The 26,317-nt window shown below is 37.7% G+C and overlaps 1 long non-coding RNA gene and 1 pseudogene across 2 annotated transcripts in view; both read right to left on the reverse strand.

Annotated features, from left to right (window-relative positions):
- The window catches only part of LOC309846997, a 52,265-nt gene that overhangs the window by 11,612 nt on the left and 14,336 nt on the right, over window positions 1–26,317 (reverse strand). Inside the window, exon 2 of the long non-coding RNA XR_014302246.1 lies at window positions 5,115–5,284. This is a non-coding gene — a long non-coding RNA (uncharacterized lncRNA). The remainder of the gene's footprint in view (window positions 1–5,114; window positions 5,285–26,317) is intronic.
- Window positions 9,981–15,044, reverse strand: LOC309842380 (large ribosomal subunit protein uL1 pseudogene; annotated as a pseudogene). Its single transcript has 2 exons — window positions 14,931–15,044; window positions 9,981–10,458 (listed from the first exon to the last, which is right to left on the reverse strand). The product of its transcript is annotated as a large ribosomal subunit protein uL1 pseudogene (transcript).

Below are 26,317 nucleotides of genomic sequence, written 5' to 3' on the forward strand. Positions count from 1 at the left end.
CCACAAATAAGTGAAACCATATGATAATTGACTCTCTCTGCTTGACTTATTTCACTCAGCATAATCTCTTCCAGTCCCGTCCATGTTGCTACAAAAGTTGGGTATTCATTCTTTCTGATAGAGGCACAATACTCCATAGTGTGTATGGACCACACCTTCCTTCTCCATTCATCCATTGAAGGGCATCTTGGTTCTTTCCACAGTTTGATTTACTAATAAAATCTGTATCAGATTTTTAGACTAAACTAATGAGAAGATTTGAAGACAAAAATAATGACATTTTCCTGCATGGAATGTTAAACTGAAAGGCAATAAGCATCTGGTTTAGGTATAGATCTTTCTATAGCCCATTTGCATTGCTAGTTTGTCCCCGTATTTCTTCCTGCTAAGCCTGTAGATGCCCTCAGAATCCTTCTCAACACAGCCTTCCAAGCAGCCATTATCAGGTAATTAGAGGTGACATATAAGTGAAATTCTTTATCAGTCCTCCTATAGAGCATTTCAAATAATCATCTTTAATATCCTTCAAATATGTCACCATATTTCTTGGGCATCATTATATTCCAGACATTGAGCATACACACAAATGGAAGAGATCTGAATGTCACCCTCAAAGAACTTAGAGTTTAGAGGAGGAAAACTGACGTTAACAGGTGATAAAATACAATGTACTAAGAGCCAAGAGGGAGGTACACATGGGCCATGCAGAGGAGGGGTGGATTTGACATTCTTCTTAAGAAATGATGCTGGTCTTTACCTTGAATAAAAAGCAGGACTTATCCAGACAAAGCTGGGGTGTTCTGAGTCAGCAATTCGCAAACTTTTTTGTTCTCCAATCCTTTTATACTCTTCCAAATTATTGAGGATTACTCAAAAAGTAAAACAGAATTTTATACAATCCAGAAATTCCATTTCCAAGTATATGCTCAAAGGATTGAGTATTGTCTCAAACAGATGCTTGTACAGCAAAGTTCATAGCAATATTATTTACAAAAAAATCATCCATTGACAGATGAATAGATAAACAAGATGTGGTATATACACACAAAGGAGTATTAGTCTTAAAAAAAGGCCGTCTGGGTGGCTCAGTCTGTTAAGCATCTGCCTTTGGCTCAGATTATGATCCAGGGGTCCTGGGATGGAGCCCCACATTAGGCTCCCTGTTCAGTGGGGAGTCTGCTTCTCCCTCTCCTTCTGCCCCTCCCCACTCCTCATGCACACTTGCGCCTTTCTCTCTCTCTCAAATAAATGAATAAAGCCTTAAAAAAAAAAGGGAATCAGTTTCTGATACTGGCTACAACACAGATGAGCCTTGAAAACCTTATGCTAAGTGAAATAAGCCAAACACAAAAAAGAATAAATACTGTATGATTCTACCTATATGGGGTATCCACAGTAGGAAAATTCACAGAGACAGAAGGAAGAACAGAGGTTACCAGGAGCTGGAGGGCAGTGGGAATGGGGAGTCATTATTTAATGGATACAGAAATTATTGGGATGATAAAAAACTTCTTGAAACTAGCACTCTCTCTGCAACTGGTACTCTCATACCTTGCTACTGGGAGTGCAAAAGTGCACAGTTCCATTAGAAACAGTTTAGATGTTTCCTTAAAATTTAAACATATTTCTGACCCAAGTTTTCTCAACCTCAATGCTTGATAGTTTGGGCCATTTGGTCCTTTGCCATGGATGCTGTCCTGTGTATTATAGGATGTTTAGCTGTATTCCTGACCACCACCCACTAGAAGCATCTCCCAGTCATGACAAAAATGTCCCCAGACATGGCCAAAATTGTCCCCAGCTGAGTACTACTTATCTACGCTATGACCCAGTCATTGCACAACTAGTTATCTACTCAAGAGAAATGAAAGCATACATTCAAAAAGAGACTAGTGGGGTTGCCCAGCTGGTTCACTTGCTAGAGCATGTAACTCTTGATCTCAGGGTTGTGAGTTTGAGGCCCACCATGGGTGTAGAAATGACTTAGAAAAAAAATACGGGAAGAGGCTAGTGCACAAAAGTTCACATCATGTTTATTCTGGATAGCAACAGGAATGGAAACAATCAAATGTCATTTAAGAGGTAAATGGAGGGGCACCTGGGTGGCTAGGTCATTAAGGGTCTGCCTTCAGCTCATGTCATAATCCCAGGATCCTGGGATCAAGTACTGCATAGGGCTCCCTGCTCAGTGGTGTGGAGCCTGTTCTTCCTCTCCCACCCCCCCTGCTTGTGTTTCCTCTCTCACTGTGTTGCTCTGTCAAATAAATAAATAAAATCACTAAAAAAAGAGGTAAATGGATAAATAAATTTTAATATATTCATAGACTGGACTGATTCATGTATTTTCTTCTCTGTTCCCACCCCTCAGCCTACCTACTCCCCTGCCTACATGAAATTTCCTTGAGAAGAGAGATGACTAAATTTGTTCATCACTATATTCGCAGTGCCAGCAGGGCCTGGAACATAGCAAACACTTACTAATTACTTGACTGAATGAACGAATGTAAGTTGTAGCTGATTTTATGGCTTTGGTTAATCTGTCTCCTTAAGGCCTTTACATGTATTTCTAACAGTAGCTCAGAGAATCTGCAGACCCCTGGCAATTCATAAGGTCCAAAGAATTTTCATTATGATACTAAAATGTTATTTGCTGACTTCACTGTATTGACATTTGTACTAATGGTGCAAAAGCAAGGGTGGGTAAAACTGTTAGTGCCTTAGCATGCATCAAGGCAGTGCTCCAAACCGCCCTTGACATTGTGTTCCTCACTGCCATGCAGTACAGTTAAAGAAAAAACAAAAACTCCAGCTTCACTTAAGGATGCCTTTTTTGAAAAAGTATAAATGATTAGTTCTTGTTAAATCTCCTCTATTGAATATGAGTCTTTCTAATATTCTGTGTGACAAAATGGGGGATTTTTGCATAAAGTAGTTATTTATGCTGCATAACGAAGTTCAGTGTCTGTGTCTAGGCTAGGGAACATTCGGGTGATGTTTTGAGTTGCAAGCTGAACTAGCTGGTTTTCTCATAGAAAAAAACTATGGCTATTTAGACTCAGGTGTTTGGCAAACATTCTGTCAAAATTTTTCTCAAGAATGAACAATGTGAGCCCGTCTTTTCAAAACAACTGACAGATTTGTTGCCAATGATAAAACTTGAGTTTTCAAGCAGAAAATTAGAATTTTGGAAAAAACTCCCTTATGAGTAATGCCTATTAAATCTAAGAAATCTTTACCTACCTCAAAAACCTTGTGAAGGTATTCTATGTCTTTTCCTAGAAGTATCAAATTTAGTTTTATGTTTAGGTCTTTGTTTCATTTCAAGTAAACCTTTCTTTATAATGTGACATAGAAGTTGAGTTTCATCTTTCTTTGCACAATATACATTTAATTCAGTGTAATTTATTGAAAAAAAACCTGTTCTTTCCCCAGTGAATAATCTTGTAACTTTTGTTTTAAATACTATAGGTTTATAGTTGTCTTGAAATCAAGCAATAGAAGTCTTTCAATTTAGTTTTTCTATTTTAGATTATTTTGGTTATCCTTAACCCCTTTGAAATCCTAAATAAATTTTAGAATTACTTTTGTCAATTTCTACAAAAAAAATTCCCAAGGAAATTCTGTTTGGGATTGTTGAATTTGTAGATCTGTTTGAAATGAACTGACATTTTCATAATATTGAATCTTCTAATCATGGTATGCCTCTTCATTTATTTATGATTTTTAAAATTTTTCTTGACAATGTGTTGTTTTCAGTGTACAAGTTGTACTGTTTTCCCACTTAAACTCATTCCTAAGTTTTATGGTTTTATGCTATTAGAATGGTATTTTAAGTTTTAATTTTCTAATATAGAGAAATACAACTGATTTTTGCATATTGACCATATATCCTATAATCTCACTAAATTCACTTATTAATTCTACTAGTTTTAAAATAATAGACTGTTTTTGGTTTTCCATGTAGAAAGCCAAATCGTTTGTGAATAAATACTATTTAACTCCTGTGCTTTACGTTTGTGCTTACTTATTGGGTTATTCAAATTTATATATTTTTTTTCCATAAGTTTTTATAAGTTGTGTTTTTAAAACAATTGTTCATTTCCTATAACTTGTCAATATTACAGACATAAAATTGCTAGTCCTCATTATCTTCTGTCTACAGAATTTCTTTTTTTTTTTTTTAAAGATTTTATTTATTCATTTGACAGACAGAGATCACAAGTAGGCAGAGAGGCAGGCAGAGAGAGAGGAAGGGAAGCAGGCTCCCTGCGGAGCAGAGAGCCCAAAGTGGGGCTCGATCCCAGGACCCCGGGACCATGACCCGAGCCCCAGGCAGAGGCTTTAACCCACTGAGCCACCCGGGCACCCCCAGAATCTCTTTTAATACCTTTCATTTATTCCTGATATTTGTAATTTCCAGGCTTTTTTTCTTTTTTTGTCAGTCTTATTCAGGGTTTATCAATTTGATCAATCTCTTCAAAGAGCCAACTTTTCTTTTTTGGTTTATTTTTTGGTATTATTTTGTGTGACGTATGTCATTAATTTCTTCTCTTATCATTATTGTTTTCTTCCTTCTATGTACATTGCAATCATAGCCAATAATAATTTACTTAGAATTATATTCTTTAGTTTACAAATCTTTGCTCTTTTCTTTATGTTTTATTGTAGAGCTGGCACACCTTGCTGGTAGACCAGATGTGGGACATGAGAGAAAGAGGTAATTAAGTTTGGCTCTAAGGATTGTAACCTAAGCATCAAGGTGAACTGGTATGTGGTGTGCTGTGGTGGGGAATGCTTGGGTAATAGCATTGTTTAAGTTAAGCCAAGAAGTTAGGTCTGAGCATATAAATTATATTGTTGAGTGTGTATTAAGGAAGTCAAGAGAGGACTCTCGGCATCGTGAAAGAAATGTATTGTTCTCATGTTTTTTTGTTAGAACATACATATGAAGTAGAAAAATAAGAGTTCAAATAAGGAAATACTCACTGAATAGAACACCATCAGAAAAGAGTTCATCATGCAGTCTTCTGACTTCTGTTTGATTTAAAGGAGATTAAAGGCATGGGCATCTTTTGCCAGTTATGTTAAAGGTCAGTAGTGAAACTGTACTTTACCTTCCAATGGCCACTGTATGGTTCTATTACTGGAACAGCATCAGAAAAATATGACCAAAATACAAATAGTGGAAATAGTCCTAGATCTGGGTATTTCTCTGTCTCCAAGATGTGATGATGGTCTTCATATGGAAAAATCCAGTAGCTTGTGGCTCAGCTCACCCATTTGTCTATTAGAAGATATGTGAGGTAAGGTGGAAAACTCTAACATCCTGGTATCTTTTGGAAGTGGGTACAAGCCAATTTAAATATTTTCAAAATTTAATTAGTTTTTTTTTAAAGATTTTATTTATTTATTTGACAGACAGAGATCACAAGTAGGCACAGAGGCAGGCAGAGAGTGAGAGAGAGAGGAGGAGGAAGCAGGCTCCCTGCCCAGAAGAGAGCCTGATGTGGAACTCGATCCCAGGACCCTGAGATCATGACCTGAGCTGAAGGCAGAGGCTTAACCCACTAAGCCACCCAGGTGCCCCCAAATTTAATTAGTTTATTAAATTTTTGCCACTGGTTTAGAAAAAGTGAAATACAGTGAAAATCTCCTTCTTATTCATTTCACACATGGATTCAGTTTTCTCTTACCCCACTCACCAGAAACCACAAATTTTCAAGTATCTTTCAAGAGTTTTATTTATGCACATACAAGCAAATATTAATATATATTTATCTTCTTTCTTTTTAATACAATAGTAGTATATTATGCATAATGTTCTATATACCTTGCTTTCTCACTTAAAAATGCATTCTGGATTTTTTTTTCTAGTTGTGTATCATTCTTGTCTATAGATGTACTGTGTACCATAATTTATATAGCTAGTCTTCTACTGATGGGCATTTAGAGTTTAAAAAAAATTTTGCTGTTAAAATTAATGCAGTAGTGGGCGCCTGGGTGGCTCAGTGGTTAAGCCGCTGCCTTCGGCTCGGGTCATGATCTCAGGGTCCTGGGATCGAGTCCCGCATCGGGCTCTCTGCTCGGCGGGGAGCCTGCTTCCTCCTCTCTCTCTCTCTCTGCCTGCCTCTCTGCCTACTTGTGATTTCTCTCTGTCAAATAAATAAATAAAATCTTTAAAAAAAAAAAAAATTAATGCAGTAGTGAATACCCTTGTACTTCAATCATTTATCTGCAGGAAAAAGTCCTACAGATGGAATTGGTAGATCAAAGAGTATTTACATTTGTAAGGTGTTAGATATTGCTAAATTATCCTCTATCGGGAAACCCAGAAATCCAAAAGTATTAATCTCTCAAGTTGTATATAATGTTCAACTTGCTAAAAGAACATTCTTCTTTGGATTAGAAGAAAGAAGAAGAGAGATAGCATTTTTTTGGAGACTTTCTTCATCAGCAACTTAAACAATTCTTAATGAGAGGCACCTGGGTGGCTCAGTCGGCTGAGCATCTTCTTTCAGCTCAGGTCATGATCCCAGGGTCCTGGAATCGAGCCACGCATTGGGATACCTGCTCTGGGGAACCTGCTTCTCCCTCTCCTCCCTGCTTATGCTCTTCCTCACTGTCTGTCTCTCTCTCTCAAATAAAGAAAATCTTAAAAAAAGTAAAAATAAGCAATCCTTAATGGAACAAAGAAAGGATATAAAAGAAAAGAAAAATTATTTAAGGTTCTACAACTACATCTCATGTGTTATTCTGGTTATTTATGTAGGTGAATCCTCATCATCACTCTGTAGCATTGACTTCATTTTTCTTATTCAAAGATGAAAACCTAAGGTCCAGAAAATTTAAAAATTTCACCCAAAATTGCAGTAATAGTTGTTTAACAGAATCCAGAAGCTTTTTTCTTCTCTCTTAAGAGGATATGTCTGTAACTGGGGAGATTCTATTTTTTTTTATCATGATCAAACTCCATACACCATGTGATGATAAATCTATCTCCTCCCTGATTCTTGTGTTAGGATGAACTGCTAGGAAAATATATGCTGACCATTGAGGATCTGATTCACCCCGAACCTGACTGAACTATGAAACTCACTGTCAGAAGATGTCACAGAGTTAAACTCTCTAGGATGGATTTTTTCATGGTTCTGTAGAATATCTTATCTAATAATAGCCTTTGCAGTTATGCAACCCAAGATAAAGCAATCAAATCTTTTGCTTAGGGATATAAATTAATTGCTGGCAGAAGTCAGTCAAGAGAAAGAATATAAGTTTTGACCAGAGTCCAGTGAACAAAGAGTCTTGATTTAGGCGGGCCACTGATTTCTAGGTGACCTGAGGCAAGATATTTAACTGTGACAGTTTTAGCACTCTATCTATAAAAAAGGGGGGTCATTATTGATAACAATCATAACAATGTACATGGCATAAAATTAGTCATGATTTCTGATGCAGCCTGAAATGGGAACTGGATAAGAGAATAGACTTTGCAGACAGACAGACCTGGGTTTCGATCTCTTTCTGCTCTTTACTGGATGTATGACTTTGAGAATTTTAAAAAATCTTCTCAGTCTCCTTTTCTATATCTGAAAATGAGAATATTAGTAGTACCTACCTTTTAGGGTTGTTGTAAAAATTAAATGAGATCACATGGATAAAATATTTAGCACAGAGTCTATAACATAATAAGTATATGGTAGCTACTACTACTACTACTAATAATACTATTATTATTATTTCATGTTACTGCTTATTTCTACCCTGAGATCACCTTAGCACTGGGTGCTGGGGCACATTTCTATACTGTGTGAACCAATTTACTGTGCTTACTATGGCTTTATGCTCAGCTAAATCAAAACATAGAGGTAGAGATCTACCTGACCTTGTAGGTGATTAGCTTTTGCCTTTTCATGCGTGAGATTTGATTATCTTTATCATTGTCTTAGCTTGTGTTACCTACATATCATAAAATTATCCCAACCTTTTAATATCCTGTCACAAACATTTATCTTTTTGACCTTCAATGGAATTGTGGTAAGATTGCCTGCTCTTGAATGCATCTATCTATCTCATGTAATGTGAAATTACCAGGGTTTAAATTTAATATTTACAGCAGGTCACTTGGATGCCATGAGTTTTGATTCATCCTTGCCACTAGATGGCATCATAATAGAACACATTCATTAGAGTTATCCTTTACTGTCTAGCAAAACATGCCATAGAAATAGAAACTATGGAGGAGCCTTCATACTTGGAAGTGAAGTTGAGAGGTTTGAAACAAGGACACTTCTTAAGTGGAGGATTTAGTGTTTGAGCATTATGTGGCTGGTGTTCCTCCAGAAGCCTACTCCAAGACAAAGACTTGTATACATGTTTATTTGAGAGGTCATATTGGAACAGGAATGAGGGAGCAGGAAGACTGAGATTGGAAATGAGAAAAAGGAGAAACATAAGGGTGATGTTTTGAGATTGTGGATAACAGAGCTTCATTCTACTGAAATATCCTAAAATTCCCGGTAGTATCTAGGGCAACCACGGGGAAGAAACTAGAGATACTGTGTGGGCTACAGGTGAGATGCTATGAGGTGAAGCAAATCCAGTTTTGCATGGAATTATCTATTCCACCCTGGTTAAAATCAGATGTAAGTCTAGGTGGATGTGACTCAGGGTACCAGATGTGTCTGCTGCAGCTACCTAATAAATCATGTACTCTGTAAATTCTTCTATTTGAAATAAACAGAGAATCCTAATGAACCATCTGCAACTCAAAATCCTTGGGGACTACCTAGTAGGTACTCTGGCAAATGTTTAGTGAATAGAAATATTAATGATTACTTTATGAAATTCACAGGAATATCTCTTGCTCTTTATATCCTAGTATGAGAGGCCTAAATCTTACCCTTTTTATAATTTATAAATCTTGTCTGTATATAACTCAATATGGAAGGATTCCCAAACCTTTTATCTTTGTGTACTAGGACATAGGCATGGGGAGTGTTTGTTGTTACAGGAACAGGAAGAGTTTGCTAATAAGATATCACTAGGTGGGGTAGTTTATAGAGGTGGAATGGTGGGATTGTATTGAACTGGGAGTCAAAAGAGCTCAGGATCTATCTGTGATGTTGGATAAATCATTCAGGTCACCGTAAATTAACTTTTGGTACCACAATGTCTTTATCTGTAAAAGGAATATTTGGCTGAGCTCAATCATTTTTTTTTTTAAATTTGCCTTTTTAAAAAGACTTTATTTATTTATTTGACAGAGACACAGTGAGAGAGGGAACACAAGCAGGGGGAGTGGGAGAGGGAGAAGCAGGCTTCCCCCCGAGCAGGGAGCCCAATGTGGGGCTTGATCCCAGGACCCTGAGATCATGACCTGAGCTGAAGGCAGACGCTTAACAACTGAGCCACCCAGGCGTCCCTGAGCTCAATCATTTTAAGGTTTCTTGTAGTCCTATGAGATTATGAAAATTATATATGTAGGGAAACAGTAGATTTTTGTAAATGAACACATCATATTCTTACCCATGTTTATATTTTCACTGATGATATTACAACTTTTTAGACATTGGAATTGATTATCCACTTAAACATGTGGAAATCTTGTTGGTCTTTTAAATTTATGAACTTTTTTTTTTTAAAGAGTTTATTTATTTATTTGACAGAGAGAGAGGTCACAAGTAGGCAGAGAGGCAGGCCGAGAGAGAGAGGAGGGAAGCAGGCTCCCTGCCGAGCAGAGAGCCTGATGTGGGGCTTGATCCCAGGACCCTGAGATCATGACCTGAGCTGAAGGCAAAGGCTTAACCCACTCAGCCACCCAGGCACCCCTGAACTTCTTTTTCTGATTCCAGAATGATGTGTCAGATATTCAACTAAATAGAAGAAATACTAATTCTAATACGTGCACAAATAATATATAAGAAATCTGTGTGTGGGTGTGGGGGTGTTAATGGTGGCAGTAAGGTTTATTAAGCTGTGTCTTAGTGTAAGCACTGGAGCTTGCCCATGGTGCTCTTAAAGTATAAAGCCCAGACATTCTGCCAATTCTTGAGCAATGACACCAGGAAATTGACAGCTAGGCAGATATTGTACAAAAGCCCATCCTTTATCATCTACATGTGGCCAATGTCCACTGCCAGATACAACACCTTCTTCATTTGGAATTTGATTATGGGTCTTCACTTCATTGTCTTTGGCCACCATGTTTTCATTGTGGTTTTATAAAGAAGGGAGCTTGCCAGGCTTATTCAGGCCTCAGCCCAGGATTGATGGGATCTGCTTGATTAGATATTCCAAAGCCAAAAAAGCATCATACTTCTTGACCAACTTCTTGATGAATTTCTTATTCTTGTGAACTTATTCTTGTTAAGTTTCTTGAGTTTCAGTGTCCATGTGGGAGATATCCATAGCTGTGGCCTCATCATAGTGCTGCTGGTCTCCCACAACACACACAGAGAACTTGGGGGGCAGGGAGTGGACTTAAAGTGGTGCCCAAGAAACATTTGTCCTACTGAGGGTCATAGCTCCTCAAGTTGATCTGCTGCTCCATTGTGTCCAAAAACTTCTGATGCATCCACTGGTTCCTGTGTGGGACTTTCTGCACTGCCTTGCAGAGGGTATCACAGGAGACTTTGCTGCTCATGGTGCCTCATGCCACAGTAACTGCAAAAGAGCAAATTCTCTCTCTTCTTATTTTTTACTTTTTTTTTGTCATTTGTCATTCTTTTATAAATAACTAATGACTATTTTAATGGAGGCCAGAAGAAAAATAAAATAACCTTTAGAGGTAAGATAATCATCATACCCTTTATTGCATGTACTGGACACTTTTGAGAGTGAAAGAGGGCACTGGTGATTGTTATTTCAGAATAAGAGCCATAAATCAGAAGCATCCCAGATAATAAACTGAGATATAGTATCACTCTACTTAAAGGTTGATTTCAACTTTGTTAGAGGTTGAGCAATAGTAAGATAAAACCAAATTCTGTAGTATGAGACTAAGTTCTCCATTGAGAAAGCTATGAAATCTTAGTAAAGTGCAAAATAATAGCTGTTTGAAGGTATCAGACAATAATAAGGTGTCTAAAACTTGAAGGGTCAGGATCTCAAGAAGATGAGGTGAAGACTACATTTACTGTGCCTTTGCTTTTGGGACATTGTTAATTTCTCTTGTGGGGCATAGAAACTGAAGAGAAAGCAGAGACCTAGAGTTTGCAGCAATATCACTAGGATGGGGAACCACAAACTTAACTTCAGCCATGTAGCTGAAATGTAGCCATTACTTATGAGGCCAAGATCCTGAAGAAACAGGAATTTCAGAGAAGTGATTCAGAATTCTCTATACCATTTCCCCTCAGATGAAGGGAAAGGTGAACCAAATCTAAGTTTGCATTGAATTATCTATTCTAACATAAAATCAGACATAAGGCTAATTCCTAAGCTGAGCATGCGTGGAGTGAAAGCCTAAGAAACCCAGAAAAAAGTAGTTGCTAAGCACTTAAAGAGCTAATCAGAGCTTTTGGCAGCCTCGTGGTGCTAAGGAGAGAAAAAAGTTTTAATTTAGAACCTGCCAAGGAGAAGAGATCTCAATAAATTCCCCAGGTTTTAAAAATAGACCTCTGAAGTATCATGGCTTGTGATAGGGATAAATCAGTAATAGATCAGCCCTCACAAAGTCTTTTTTTATTTTTATTAAATAAGCTCCACACCTACCATGGAGCCCAATGAGGGGTTTGAACTCATGATTCTGAGATCAAGACCTGAGCTGAGATCAAGAGTCAGATGCTTAAGTGGATGACCCCACCCAGGCACTCTGGCTCTCACAAAATCTTAAGACTGGGCTCCAGTTATTTCAGTTTTAATTGGATCAAAATTTCCTGCCTGTTAGGCGAAGAAAGGAAAATGCTCTCTGGAGAACTTTTAACATCATATATAGTCTAATAATCACTCGTGCATAATGTCAACATTTGGTCCAAAATTACCAGCTATTCCAGGAAACAGGACAAAATGACAAAACTCTGACAATAGAAATAGGTCTGTAAGTAATGCAATATCAGGGTTGACAGAGATATAATTTAGAAATAACATGGTTAACATGTTAAATAAATGAGGTAAAATAAAAGAGAATGTCACCATAAAATTAAAATCTGAAAGTATAACTAAAGTTCTAGAACAGAAAGAATTAAGAAATCAAAAGATGAGTTTAACTGCAAATTAGACACAAAGAATAGAGAATTATGAACTGAAAGTAGGTAGGTAGAAAATATTGCTTGAGGTGCAGAGAAGAAAAATAAATAGCAAATAAAAAATAAGAGCATAGAGCCCACGCAAGACTTTGTAAAAGTATCTAATAATGGGGGTCCCTGGGTGGCTCAGTGAGTAAGCCTCTGCCTTCAGCTCAGGTCATGGTCTCAGGATCCTGGGATTGAGCCCCACATCGGGCTCTCTGCTCAGCAGGGATCCTGCTTCCCCCACTCTCTCTCTCTGCCTGCCTCTCTGTCTACTTGTGATTGCTCTCTATGCCGAATAAATAAATAAAATCTTTTTTAAAAAATCTAATAATGTGCAAGAGGGAAAATGGAAAAGAAGAAATATTGAAGATACAATGGCCAAATAATTTCCAAAACTAATGGAAGATATCAAACTGCAGATTCATGAAGCCCTATAAACCCCAAACAGAATAAATACAAAATATCACTGGAAAAAAATGATGACACCTATAAAGAGAAAATCTAAATCATATGCCAAGAAAAAAAACAGGTGAGTGTCCTTTAAAAGAGCAAGAATAAACTGACAGCTGACATTTCAAAAGAAATGAAAAAATAAAATGACAGAATCAGAGAGGGAGACAAACCATAAGAGACTCTTAATCATAGGAAACAAACTGAGGTTTGCTGGAGGGCAGTTGGGGGAACGGGGTATCTGGGTGATGGAAATTAAGGAGGGCATGTGATGTGATGTGCATTGGGTATTATATAAGACTTATGAATCACTGAACTCTACCTCTGAAACTGTATAATGTATAATAATACATTGTATGTTAATTAATTGAATTTAAATTTAAAAAAATGTTTAAGGGGGAAAGAAAAGAAACGATGAAAGCTAGCAGATAACCAGTGATATATATAAACATCAGGAAGAAAATAACTGCCAAAGAAGAATTGTATGCCTCATGACAAAATCTTTCAAAAATGAAGGCGAAATAAGGACACTTTTATTCAAATAAAAATGGAGAGAAATCATTGCTAGAAACCCATGCTAAGATAAGTGCTAAGGGAAATTCTTTGCAGAAAGTTAATTATCTTAGGGGTGCCTGGCTGGCTCAGTCAGTTAAGTGTCTGCCTTCAGCTCCAGTCATGGTCCCAGGGTCCTGGGATCAAGCCCCACATTGGGCTCCCTGCTCAACAGGGAGTCTCATTCTTCCTCTGCCTCTCACCCTGGCTTGTGCTCTTTCTCTCTCACAAGCAAATAAATAAAATCTTTTAAAAAAAAGTTAATGATCTCAGCATGAAAATGCAGGAAGGAATAAAAAGCAGCAGAAAAGAGAAATATGTGAATAACTCCAAATAAATATTGACTCTTTAAGACAATAATAAGGTCTGTTGGGTTTAAACAATATGCAGAATTGGTGTGCCTTGTGGCAAGGTTGGTTAAGTGTTGGGCTTTTTGGTTTCAGCTCAGATTATAAGCTCAGAGTTGTAGGATTGAGCTCCACGTGGGCCTCCATGCTTAGCACAGAGTTTGCTTAAGATCTCTCTCCCTCCAGGGAGTGAGTTAAGATGGTGAAGTAGTAGGGGGACCCTGAGCTTGCCTTGTACCTCAAAGACTCTCTACCCCGCCCCCCTAAAATAAATAAATAATTACCAAAAAACCCAACATGTAGAATTGAAGTACATGACAACAGTAGCACAAAAGGCAGGAAAAGAGTAATGGGAGTTAATGTGTAAGATTCTTGCATTATCTGAGAAGTGGTATAATTACTAATTTAAGGGTATGTTGCAATAGTTAAAGTAAATAGTAAATGAATAAAAAATCATTAATAATCTAATAACAGGAAATGTTAAATAATTGATTAATCAAACAGAATGCAAGAAAGAAGAAAAAAGGAACACAGGAAGATCAGATAAATGAAAAACTGTAACATGGTAGATTTGAATTCAAATATTTTAGTACAGTCTCTGATTTTTGAGGTATGAAAGCAATCTGCATTCTGTAGAAATTGTACTTCAAATTCTGAAAATTGATGTTTTCCCATGCTAGTGATATGCAGCCTGTTTCTCTCTTGTGTTGCTGGCCAGTGGCAGCCCTGGCACTCAGTTAGCCACAGGATCATGAAGGTAAACAAGCAATACACTTACAACTGTTCTGTACCCAGACAACCATTCTGTTTTTCACTTTCAGTAGAGTATTCAATAAATTACATGAGATATTCAATACTTTATTGCAGACTAGGCTTTGTATTAGATGATTTTGTCCAACTGTAGGCCATTACAAATGTTCTAAACATGTTTAAGGTAGGCTACGATGTTTGATGGGTTAGGTGCATGAAATGCATTTTCAGCTTAGGATATTTTCAACTTACCATGGATTTATTGGGATGCAAGGCCATCATAAATTCGAGGAAGATATATAATATATTAAATGTGAGTGGGTAAAATATTTCAATTAAAAGCAAGGATTGTCAGACTGGATTTAAAAACAACTCAACTATATACTGCTTATAAGAGATATGCCTTAAAAACACAGAAAAGTTGAAATGAAGAAGTTGGAAAATGATTCAGCATATAAATGCTAATCATAGAAATGTGGTTTAGGTCTCCGGCCCGGAGGAGCTGAGAGCCCAGGGCCCCACTCCTCAGTGCGCCCTCAGAGAACAGTGCCCAATTACTCCTGTCTGCCTGACCTCCGTTCGCGCTCCGAGCTCACCGAGCCTGCGACCGGTTCAAGTTGGCGAACTGGGAGGTGCTATCCTGCGAGCCGCTGGACACGTCCATCTGTGTCACATGAAGTTGAAAAGGAAACTCTTCTCCAAGTGAAGAATCCATACCCAGCATGGAGCCCAGTGTGGGGCTTGAACTACAACCATGAGATCAAGACCTGAGCCAACATCAAGAGTTGGACGCTAAGGGGCACCTGGGTGGTTGAGTGAGTTAAAGTCTCTGCATTCAGCTCAGGTCATGATCCCAGGGTCCTGGGATCGAGCCCCCCATAGGGCTCTCTGCTCAGCAGGGAGCCTTCTTCCCTTTCTCTCTTTCTGCCTGCCTCTCTGCCTACTGGTGATCTCTGTCTGTCAAATAAATAAACAAAATCTTAAAAAAAAAAAAAAAAGAAATGTGGTTTATCTGTGCCAGTAGTAGACAAATTTTCATGCAAGAACTATTGCTAGAGATAAAAAGAGTCATTTTATAATGATTAATGGGACACTTCAACAGGAAGATATACCAATTTTAAATTTGTGTAGACCTATGACATATACTCTAACATATAAAAACAAAACCAGATATGAATAAAAGGAGAAATAGACAAATCCATAATTATCATAGTGAGATGTTAACACCTCTCTCTCAAACAAAAAATTTAGTAGATATAGAATATTTAAGCAATATAATTAACAAATTTGCTTGTGTGTGGATGTGTGTGTTGTATAAATTGCACTCAACAAATATTGCAAAATATATACGTGGAATGTTTATTAATTAATTTTTTATTATTAACGTGTAATGCATTATTTGTTTGAGGGGTACAGGTCTGTGATTCATCAGTATTACACAACACACAGCACTCACCATAACACATACCCTCCCCAATGTTCATCTCCAAGCCACCCCCTCTCCTATTCCCTCCCCTCCCTCAAACCTCAGTTATGGTTTGTCTCCCTCTGTGGTTTCACCTTGTTTCATTTTTTCCTCTCTTCCCCTATGATCCTCTGCCTTGTTTCTTAAATTCCGCATATCAGTGAGATCATACGATAATTGTCTTTCTCTGATTGTCTTATTTTGCTTAGTATAATGCCCGTTAGTACATGGTATGTTTATTAAAATGAACCATTCTCTGAGTCATAAAGCAAGTGTTGACAAATGTCAGGTTATTTTTTCCAAAATACACAGTCTCTATCCAATCACTAGAAAACCATTAGGCAAATTCAAATTGAGGGACATTCTACAAAGTATCTGACTGATACCTCTCAAAACCATTAAGATCATGAAAAACAAGAAAATACTAAGAAACTCTTATAGACCAGAGGAAACTAATGATACATAAAGATTAAATACAATGTGCTAGCTTGGTTTGGATTGTAGAAAAGAAAAAGAACATTATAGCGGAAAAAGTGGAGACATCCAAATAAAGCCTGAAGTGTAGTTAATATAAAATGTACTCATGTGGGTTTCTAAGCTTTAACAGATGCACCATGGTAAGGTAAGGTGTTAACACCAAGTGAAAGTAGCTGAGGAGTAAGTACATTGGAAGTCCTTGCATTATGTTTACAACTTTGTTGTAAGTCTAAAATTATCTCCCCAAATTTATTAAAAAATAAAAAACAAAAATGGATAACTGAAAAAAATGGCAAAAACCCAAGGAATTTTTAAAAATTATATACAAATGTCCAATACAGACAAGAAAAGATGATCAGTTTAATCAGTCATGAGAAAAATGTAAATGAAAACCCCAGTGCATTTTTACTACATATTGTCCAACATGAGTAGAATGAAAAGACAAGACAGAGAATACCAAAATAGGTAAGGATGTTGAGTGACTGGAGTTCTATATACTGCTGGTGGGAATGTAAACTGATAAAATCTTTTTTTTTTTTTTTTTTTTTTTTGGCAATGTTAACTAAAACGGAAAATTTGCCTCCCCTACCACCCAGAAATTCTGTCCTACATGTACGTGTATGCTGAAAAATATGGGCAAGAATGTTTAGAGTCACTTTATTCATAATAGCCCCAAACAGAAATGCCCATAGATATATGTACAAAAGAAATATGAACTACCATTACAAACAAAAATAGAGTTGAATCTTACAGACTTAATACTGAAGAGGAAATCCGTACTTCATTATTCCATTTATTTAAATTTCAGAAGTAGATCAGATTAGTTAGGGTGATGGAGGTCAGAATAGTGGTTTCCTGTGGGGGTGGTAATGACTGAGGGGCAAGAGGGAGCCTTCTGAGGTGCTGGTGATGTTCTAGATCTCAGTTGCACTGGTGGTTATAGGAATATGTTCACTTGGTCAAAATGCATTGAGCAGTGTCCTTACGATTTGTGTACTTAACTATATGAATATTATATACCAATAAAAATTAAAAACACAAATCCCCTGGAAACCTGAATTTCAATGTTAAAACATTTTTACCATGCTCTGTAATCCAAACTATAGCATAATGTTTGAGGCAAAGATTCTATAATGTTTAGACACAGAAAATCTAAGTATTATTCAAAGACAATGGAAGGAAACAAAACAGTATCAATTCTTGGGTGCATATATGTACTATTTAAAAAATCAAACATAGGGGCACCTGGGTGGCTTAGTGGGTTAAGCCTCTGCCTTCAGCTCAGGTCATGATTTCAGGGTCTTGGGATCGAGCCCCGCGTCGGGCTCTCTGCTGAGCAGGGAGTCTGCTTCCCCTTCGCCGCCCCCCCCCCCCGTCTGCCTCTCTGCCTACTTGTGATCTCTCTCTGACAAATAAATTAAAAAAATCTTTTAAAAAAATCAAACATATGCAGAATGCTGTTAGTAGAAAATGTCTGCACAATACTTTGATAACTAATTCATTGATCTTCTGATCTTCGGGATTTATTTTATGCACCACCTAAATGGGATCCAGGGAGACCAGGTAGAATTATTGTACCAACTAAGACCAAATTAGGCAACAGATTCTCCTAATGTTCTAATATTTTGAAGTGTAGAGAGAATAATTTGAATGCCTAATACTGCATTTACAAAATTTGGGGACCTCATGATCAAAGCAAGTTAATATTCATGGGAGATTTAACAAAGAGAAAATATGAAGGCAAGTCAATATCCCTGAGAGGAGGCTGAGAAATTTAAAAAAAAAAAAATGACAGCAGGAGGTTATAGAGCTTTGGGCAATCCTCTTTTAAAATAATTTATTATCAGCAAGTTAGAGTGTTTGAGCATTTACTTTGTGTTGGATAGTGATTAGCTTCTTTCTCTCTATATATACATATTATATAAAAATATAAATATTTTTAAAATGTAAATATATATAAATATATAAATCAATATAAATATTACAATATATATAAAATCTTTTTTTAAATTATCACAACTCTGAATGATACTCTTGCTATCTTTTCATTTCACAAATGAAGCAACTGAGGCTTGGAGACTCTAGATTAAGTTACTTGACAAAAGACACCTTGTTCATAAGTGACAGGACCATGATGCAAACACCTTTGATGCAAACTACAAAGGTGTAGTGGGCTCTTGAGCCCAGGCTTTTAATTCACTGTTGTTCACAGAAGTATCTAACAGTGTGAGCCATGTGCCACCTGCCTGAAATCCTAGGGGACACTTGTGAAGTAGCAATACCTAGATGCCCAAAGCAGGCAGAATCTCTAAAATGGGAGGTTGTGGGTCTCAATTTTTCCTAAGAGCCCTGTGTTTGAGAACCACTCCTTTTTGCTCTAATGACCATGAATAGAAGTGGTATATTTTATCCAAATCTGACCTCTCCAGTTTGCATAGTTATCAAATAATAGAAGGAGATAATGCTCCTTGAGTGTATATATGCCAGTGTTGTCTCATGCAATCCCTTTTCCATTTACTATGATTTCACCTGAGGTTTTTAAGGGAATAGATCCAATTTCTAATTTCAGGCTGTTTATGTGTTGAATATACACAAAAGGAACTTTGAGTTTGTTTAAATAATGTTTATGAGTCCCAAGAAGAGTATACGCTTATTGATTCTTTTCACTACATTCTAAATTTTAAGTTGAAGCAATAAATTCATCAAAAGGAATATTACCCTGCCTACACAGTTTCTATATTGGACCCTTGAGACTGGTGGAAATACCCAATAATGATATGGCATGTGTTTTTTCAGTATAAGATACAAGACAAAAAGTAATGTGGAAATGAACACATCATATGTAACAGTTAATTCTTTCAGTCTGAAAAAAATTATTTAGCACATTTCCATCTCCAAAGCCTTACTTTCCTGAAAAAGATGAGATGGGGGTGCCTGGGTGGCTCAGTGGGTTAAGCCTCTGCCTTCAGCTAAGGTCATGACCTCAGGGTCTGGGGATCGAGCCCCACATTGGGCTCTCTGCTCAGCAGGAGCCTGCCTACCCCTCTCTCTCTGCCTGCCTCTATGCCTACTTGTGATCTCTCTCTCAGTCAAATAAATAAATAAAATCTTAAAGGAAAAAGAAAAAAAAATGAGATGGGTAAAAGGGTAGAGTAGAGGTTGTAAAGCTTAAACCTTTTATTTTTTCATCCCAGTTTTTGGGAAAAAATATCGACTATCATGTCTGGAAAATTTTTGTCATAGGCAGAGAAAAATCACAGTAAATAATTAAGAATATTAGTCCTTAGGAGTCTGAGACATAGCCAGATTTGGGTTTGAGGTCACCTCTGCGACCTTGTATTCGATATTGGGCAAGTTCTTTACCATCGCTCTTTGTTTCCTCATCTTTCAGTGTGATGGCTGATAGTCATATTTCATGGAACTGAGAATTAAATTAAATAATTCACGTACAAAGTACAGCACAGTGCCTGGCACCCAGCAAGTAAGCATCAACATTAGCTATTACTGTAATTGTTAGTATCCATTTGTTCTATGAGACCTACAAAGGTAAATACGAAATATACTATTACAGTTTCATAAGTTAGGGAACTGAAGAAATAAATATAAAAAAATAACAACAAGTGGTTATTTGATAACATTTCCAGCCATGTGTGATTTTAAGAGCTCCCCTGTGCCAGATGCATGCTACCTGAAACAAGGTCCTCATTGTTTCCTGCCTTCTGTCCTGTGGCGGTTTCTTCCTGGACCCAGCATCGCTGGTTCCTTTTCTGAACACAAGCAACTCCATCATGCCACAGAGATTAGAGAAAGAAAAATAAAGTTGTCTTGTGATATGGAGGGCCAACCTGAGAGACACTACTGAGCTGTCACCAGTCTGTTTTCTGAGGATCTCAGTGGAGAACTAAGAGTTCTAATGGAGATCTAATGGAACTAAGAGTTCCATTGCTAAGTGCAGAATCACCATAGCCATGTTTTCTTCTTATGAAAACAGTTTGCCCCCCCCCCCCATACAAACAACGTGTGCTTACTATAGAAAAATTGAAAAAAAGGGAAAAGTAAAAATATGAAAATAAGAAATTAGAAATTACTTAAAGAAAAGCACAGTTAACATTTTGGATTGTTGCATTATAGGTTTTTCCCCCTCCTATATATTTCTTGTTAACAAACAAAACCATATATAGAGTTTGTATTGTCCTTTTTCTCTAAGGTAGTATCATATATATTTCCTATAATTGACTATTTTTCCACCCTAGCTACTTTGTATTAGCATTTTAAAATGTGTTATAAGATAATTGGAAAAGTCCAACCCGAGAGTGATTTTGTTATCTTTTGACTTAATGTTTAAATTTATTTATTGATTCATTTGATCACTGATATTTATGATGTGCGTACTGTGTACAGATGACTAGTTTGGGACTTTCTGTTGTCAGAGACTCTGGTCTTGTTTACCCCGACCCCTAGTGTCTCAAGCTATGTCTGCTGTGTGGAGACACTTAGTAGATGTTGTTAAATGAACGATTGTTCAGTGCATACTTACTGGTATTTCTACTAGCTTTCACCCCAACAAGGGGTTGGAGTATTTAAAAAAGTAAGCTGTATCACTGTCCTGAATGTGTCTCTTAGCCAGTTCTGGGATTGGATTCTGAAGTGAGGGGAACTTGACTTAGTGGATAGCTTCTTTTTGTTTCCAGGTTCAGGGAAGAGGACATTCTGAGATCCAGACTCAACTTACTTTATGGTGTTTGGCTGTGGAAAGAAGCTGTTTGCACATGCCATTTGTGTATGTATGTGTGTGTGTTTATCCAAAAATGTACTTTCAAAGAAGTTCTTCACATACCTATTTATTCTTTGAACTGAAGCCTATGTGCATTTGGTTTGCTGAGACCTCTCAACGAACTTCCATAACCCCCGACTTGTTCCCCCATCAGGCTTTCAAATACTTCTGCAACAGAGTGCCTTCACAGCAGGGTACTCAGTATGTAAACTCAGGCTGGAGTGAGGCAGAAACTCAGGGTTTCCAATCTGAAAAGGTAATTTCTTCTCTAAGGTTTGAGATTAAAAAATAATTGGGGCTGAGGGAAAAGGTCTGTCCTCTAAGAAAAATGACTTCTTTCCCTGTGATCTTTTCTTACTGAAGGTGAGTTACGAGTAGGAATTGGCTGGGAAAATGTGTGGTGAGAGCAGCTGGGGGAGAGGGATCCAATCCCAGGTAAGACCAATTCACACACATCATGATTACCTAGATAGTTCTACAGCAGCAGGTAAAGGGTGCATTATGGACCTGGGCAATAATTTCAATTCTCTTGGCCTCATTTCTGTGCTTGTAAAATATGTCTATTAGCTATGACTTTTATGTTTGTGCCACAGGGATGGACATAACTTGTAATGTTTCTTTGTTAGCTCAGTATTATGTTTTCAGGGCTGAATCCAGGAAGAGGAATACCAGCTCTCCTGGTATAAACAAAGGTTTCGAGAAATGGTCTCCTAGCCACGTGTTACTGTTACTAATATTTAAAACTTTTAAATATATTTTACCCTAGAAATATGCTCACATGATTCAAAAAGCTATTGGTACAAAAAAAAAAAAAAAAAAGCTATTGGTACAGAAAGGCTTAACAGGAAATATAGTTGTCCCCTGCTCTATCCCCCCCCACCACCAGAGGGAGACTCTTTTAACCATTTTTGTTTTGGGGGATTACTTCAGTATCTCTAATAGTTTTTCATTTCCTACTACTTTTTAATTTATCTTCTTTGGGTTGTCAACTGACACTCAGAAAAACCACTAGAAAACCTTTTTTATTAGGCAAATTTCAGTTTGTTAGATTTACTGCTTAGGAAGGTCACTTTCCCGGAATCTTACTAGAGTCTCAGAAAGGGGAGATGAGAGAGACAGATATGTTTAAAGTTTTGGGTGATTTAAGGCAAGTCTTGCAAGGAAGAAACTGGAATTGGGCTGAGTTAAGGGGATACTAATTTTAGATTGGTGGGCACGAGATGATACTTTGAAACAAATGTTGATGAGCAAGTTGTTAGTCTTGAGTAGTTAGTTTGGTCTTACCTACCAGCAGCAGGTATTCCTTGGAGAAAGGAACTAAATTTATAGTTTTGTCCCAGTACTGTTTAGCACCGAAACAGAAAGCGAGTTTTGGTCTGGGTGCTTAGGTACTGAGTAACTTCCTGCTATGATATATAAAGATTGATTAGGTCATTTACATCAACCTCTCCTCCACTCATTCCTCAGAACTATTTCCTCCAATGACTACTACTCCACTACTCCTTTAAACAGTTAAGACACACAAACTTGGGACACCTGGGTGGCTCAGTGGGTTAAGCCGCTGCCTTCGGCTCAGGTCATGATCTCAGCGTCCTGGGATCGAGCCCCGCATCGGGCTCTCTGCTCCACAGGGAGCCTGCTTCCCTTTCCCTCTCTCTCTCTGCCTGCCTCTCTGTCTACTTGTGATCTCTGTCTGTCAAATAAATAAATAAAATCTTAAAAAAAAAAAAAAGACACACAAACTTATTCTGTGTTCTGTCACCAGATTGGATCTCTTCATCATTCCTCTCCAATGTCTCCAGCATTCCCCCAATTTTGTACCATGAAATTTGTTCTGTGATTCTTGGTGTCAAGGAAACATTTGTTTTTTTAGCTTGCCAAATTAAATTGCATTAACTTAGATCTCAGCAATCTAGTTGGCATGATGTCTACTCAGCATTATTTTGGCCACTCTTCCTCTCAGTACTGGAAAATGGTTCTAAGGTCTTATAAGAGTCCGGGAAAACCAGTTAGTGGTGACTGTTCTGTTTCTCCTTCACCTGGGTTTACTTGAGGGAAGGGAATTCTGAAGGCACCCCTCTTTCCTTTTTTCCATGACAGACCTAACTACCGGGACTTCATACCATCTTTCAATACGATTAAACTTTGAGGCTCAGTCCCCCAGAGACCCATGTACTTATCCCACCAAAGCTTTTGTCAACCTGTAAGCTCTGTGTAGGAAAGGCGCACAGGTCTTCATCTTCATTGAGCCTTTCCATTTCCCTGGCTTTAGGGGACTCCAGCTTTCTAGGATCAGACTACTTAACTTTCCTTCAATTTTTAAAAACTTCTATCTGTGCCACACCAGGTTCTAGCACTCTAATACTTGTAGCAGTTAAAATTATGGGCTCTGCCCAGGTTGAAATCTCTTTCCAGAGCCATCTATGTGTTGGAGCTCTCTAACATGTTTCCTAGCTAATGGCGTCCATTGTATAGGGTTATGGTGATGATGAAATAATTTAATTGTCATAAAACATGCTTTACACCATGCCTGGTACTTACTAAACCTTTAGTAAATGTTAGCTGTCATTATAATTATCATTATATTGCTCTGTGATTGGAAGGTTATTAAAAATACCGTCTTTAACTCTCCCCTGGGGCAAGGGGAGCTGAGTTCTTTGGGATATAAAGCCTGGATCCACTTTAGAGAGGTGAGGAGAAAAATACCATGAAAGTTAGAGACAGATTATCTCTCAACTGTGTGATCTGTCACATCAGAAGTCTTGGTTTTAAGATAGTACAGGGCTTCCATAGAACAGGGAGTGGCAAACTAGGCTTGTGGGCCCCTTACCTGATTTTATAAATAAAGTTTCATTAGAAAACAGCCATACCCATTTATCTAAGTTGTGTTGTTGCTTGAAAGCAGTCATAGACTATATAAATGTATGGCCAACAAGCCTGAGATACTTAATATCTGTCCCTTGAGGAAAAGGTTTGCCAGTTCTCATCCTAGACCATTTAGGTTGTCTTAGGATTTAAGTTAAAATACATTTAAACAAACCCTCTCAATTTTCACCCATGAGTAGTGTGGGAGTCAAGGCAACTAATCTAACCTGGCAATGCTCAGCCTTCAATCAGGAGGAGGAGGGGCGCCTGGGTGTCTCAGTGGGTTAAAGCCTCTGCCTTCAGCTCAGGTCATGATCCCCGGGTCCTGGGATTGAGCCCCGCGTCAGGCTTTCTGTTCTGCAGGGAGCCTGCTTCCCTTCCTCTCTCTGCCTGCCTCTCTGCCTGCTTGTGATCTGTCTGTCAAATAAATAAATAAAGTCTTTAAAAAAAAAAAAAGGGGGACACTGACAGGTTTTTCATGTTCTCTCAAGAGAACTAAAGGGCTAACGAGAAGTAACTAGGGGTCCACTAGCTTCCAGTGATCTTCTCCATGTGCTTTGGTGGGCCTCCTAAAAATTTCTTCTCATTCTGCCCTTAGACACAGATAAGAAGAACCCAAGTTTTAAAGGACCCCACATGTGACAAATATCCAAGTCTGAAGATTATTTTTCTTTTTACTCTTGTAAGAAAATTGAGTAAACACTTGAGAGTGATCAACAACTAAAGAAGAATGGCCTTTGAACTTATTTGGGATCTCACAGCTTGAGAATATGAGACTGAGAGCTTGCACATATGGGGGTGGGGGATAGGAAGAGAAAACCACAGTCTTTGTGTTTTGTTTCAAGTTGGGTCACCCTAAGGTGGTGTCTAGACAGACTCAGTTACTCAAATAATTGGGTGCTGTAGTTTTAGAGGTCTTTAAGATAGCTTTTGGAGATATATTCACATGCCACACAATTCATTTAATGTGTACAATCCAATGGTTTTTAGTATACAGCCATCACCACAATGAATTTTTTTTAAAGATTTTATTTATTTGCCAGAGAGAGAGAGTACACGCAAGCAGGCAGAGAAGCAGGCAGAGGCAGAGAGAGAAGCAGGCTCCCCACCAAGCAAGGAGCCCAATGTGGAACTCGATCCCAGGACCCTGGGATCATGACCTGAGCCAAAGGCAGCGGCCCAACCAACTGAGCCACCCAGCCATCCCACCACAATGAATTTTAGAACATTTAAAAAATGTTTCAAAAAGAAACCCACACCTATTAGCAGCTATTTCCCATTTCTTCCCAACATCCTCAGCCTTTGGCTGTCAGTATTCTCATTTCTGTCCCTACAGATTTGCCTATTCCAGACATTTCATATAAATGGAATCATATCATATGTGGTATTTTGTGGCTGACTTCTTTCACCTAGCACAATGTTATCAAGGTTCATCTGTGTTGTAGCATGTACTAGTGCTTCACTCCTTTTTATTGTCAAATATTACATTGTCCATTCATCAGTTCATGAACATTTGCTTTGTTTCCACTTTGTGGCTACTAGGAATAATGTTGCTGTGAACACTCAGATACAAGTTTTTGTGTGGGCATGTATTTTCACTTCTTTTAGCTACCTAAATGTGCATTTTGCTAGGCAATACAATAAATTAGTGTTTTAAACTTCTTTTATTTTATTTTTTCAGTGTTCCCAAGCTCATTGTTTATGCACCACACCTAGTGCTCCATGCAATACGTGCCCTCCTTAATACCCACCACCAGGCTCACTACCCGTACTTGAGAAACTACAGAACACTCATGAAAGAAATTGAAGAAGACACAAAAAGATGGAAGAGCATTCCCTGCTCATGTTTTTAACTTTTTGAAGAAATGCCAAACTGTTTTTCTAAAGTGGCTGCACCATTTCACATTCACACTAGAAATGGATGTGGGCTCTGATTTTCTCCTCATCTTTGCCAACACACATTTTTGTCATGTTTTTTTGTTTTATCTTTTTATTTATTTATTTTTTTGTTATAGCTGTTTTAGTGGGTGTAAAGTGGAATCTCATTAGGACTATGATTTACATTTCCCTAATGAGTTAGGATGCTGAGCATTTGTTCATGTATTTATTGGCCATTTCTATACCTTCTTTGGAGAAATGTCTATTCCAGTTCTTGGTCCATTTTAAAATTGGGTTATTTGTCTTTTTTACACTTGAGATGTGAGGGTTCTCTGTATAGTCTGGATACAAGTCCCTTATCAGATGTATGATTTGCAGATATTTTCTCCCATTCTGTGGGTTGTCTTTTTTGTTGTTGTTGAAGGCATCCTTTGAAGCACAAAAGGTCTTAATTTTTTATGAAGTCTGATTTATCTATTTTTATTTTGTCATTTGTGCTATTGGTATTGTATCTAAGAAGGTTGTGCCT

This window comes from Mustela nivalis, assembly GCF_964662115.1.
Source record: "Mustela nivalis genome assembly, chromosome: 1".
Taxonomy (NCBI): domain Eukaryota; kingdom Metazoa; phylum Chordata; class Mammalia; order Carnivora; family Mustelidae; genus Mustela; species Mustela nivalis.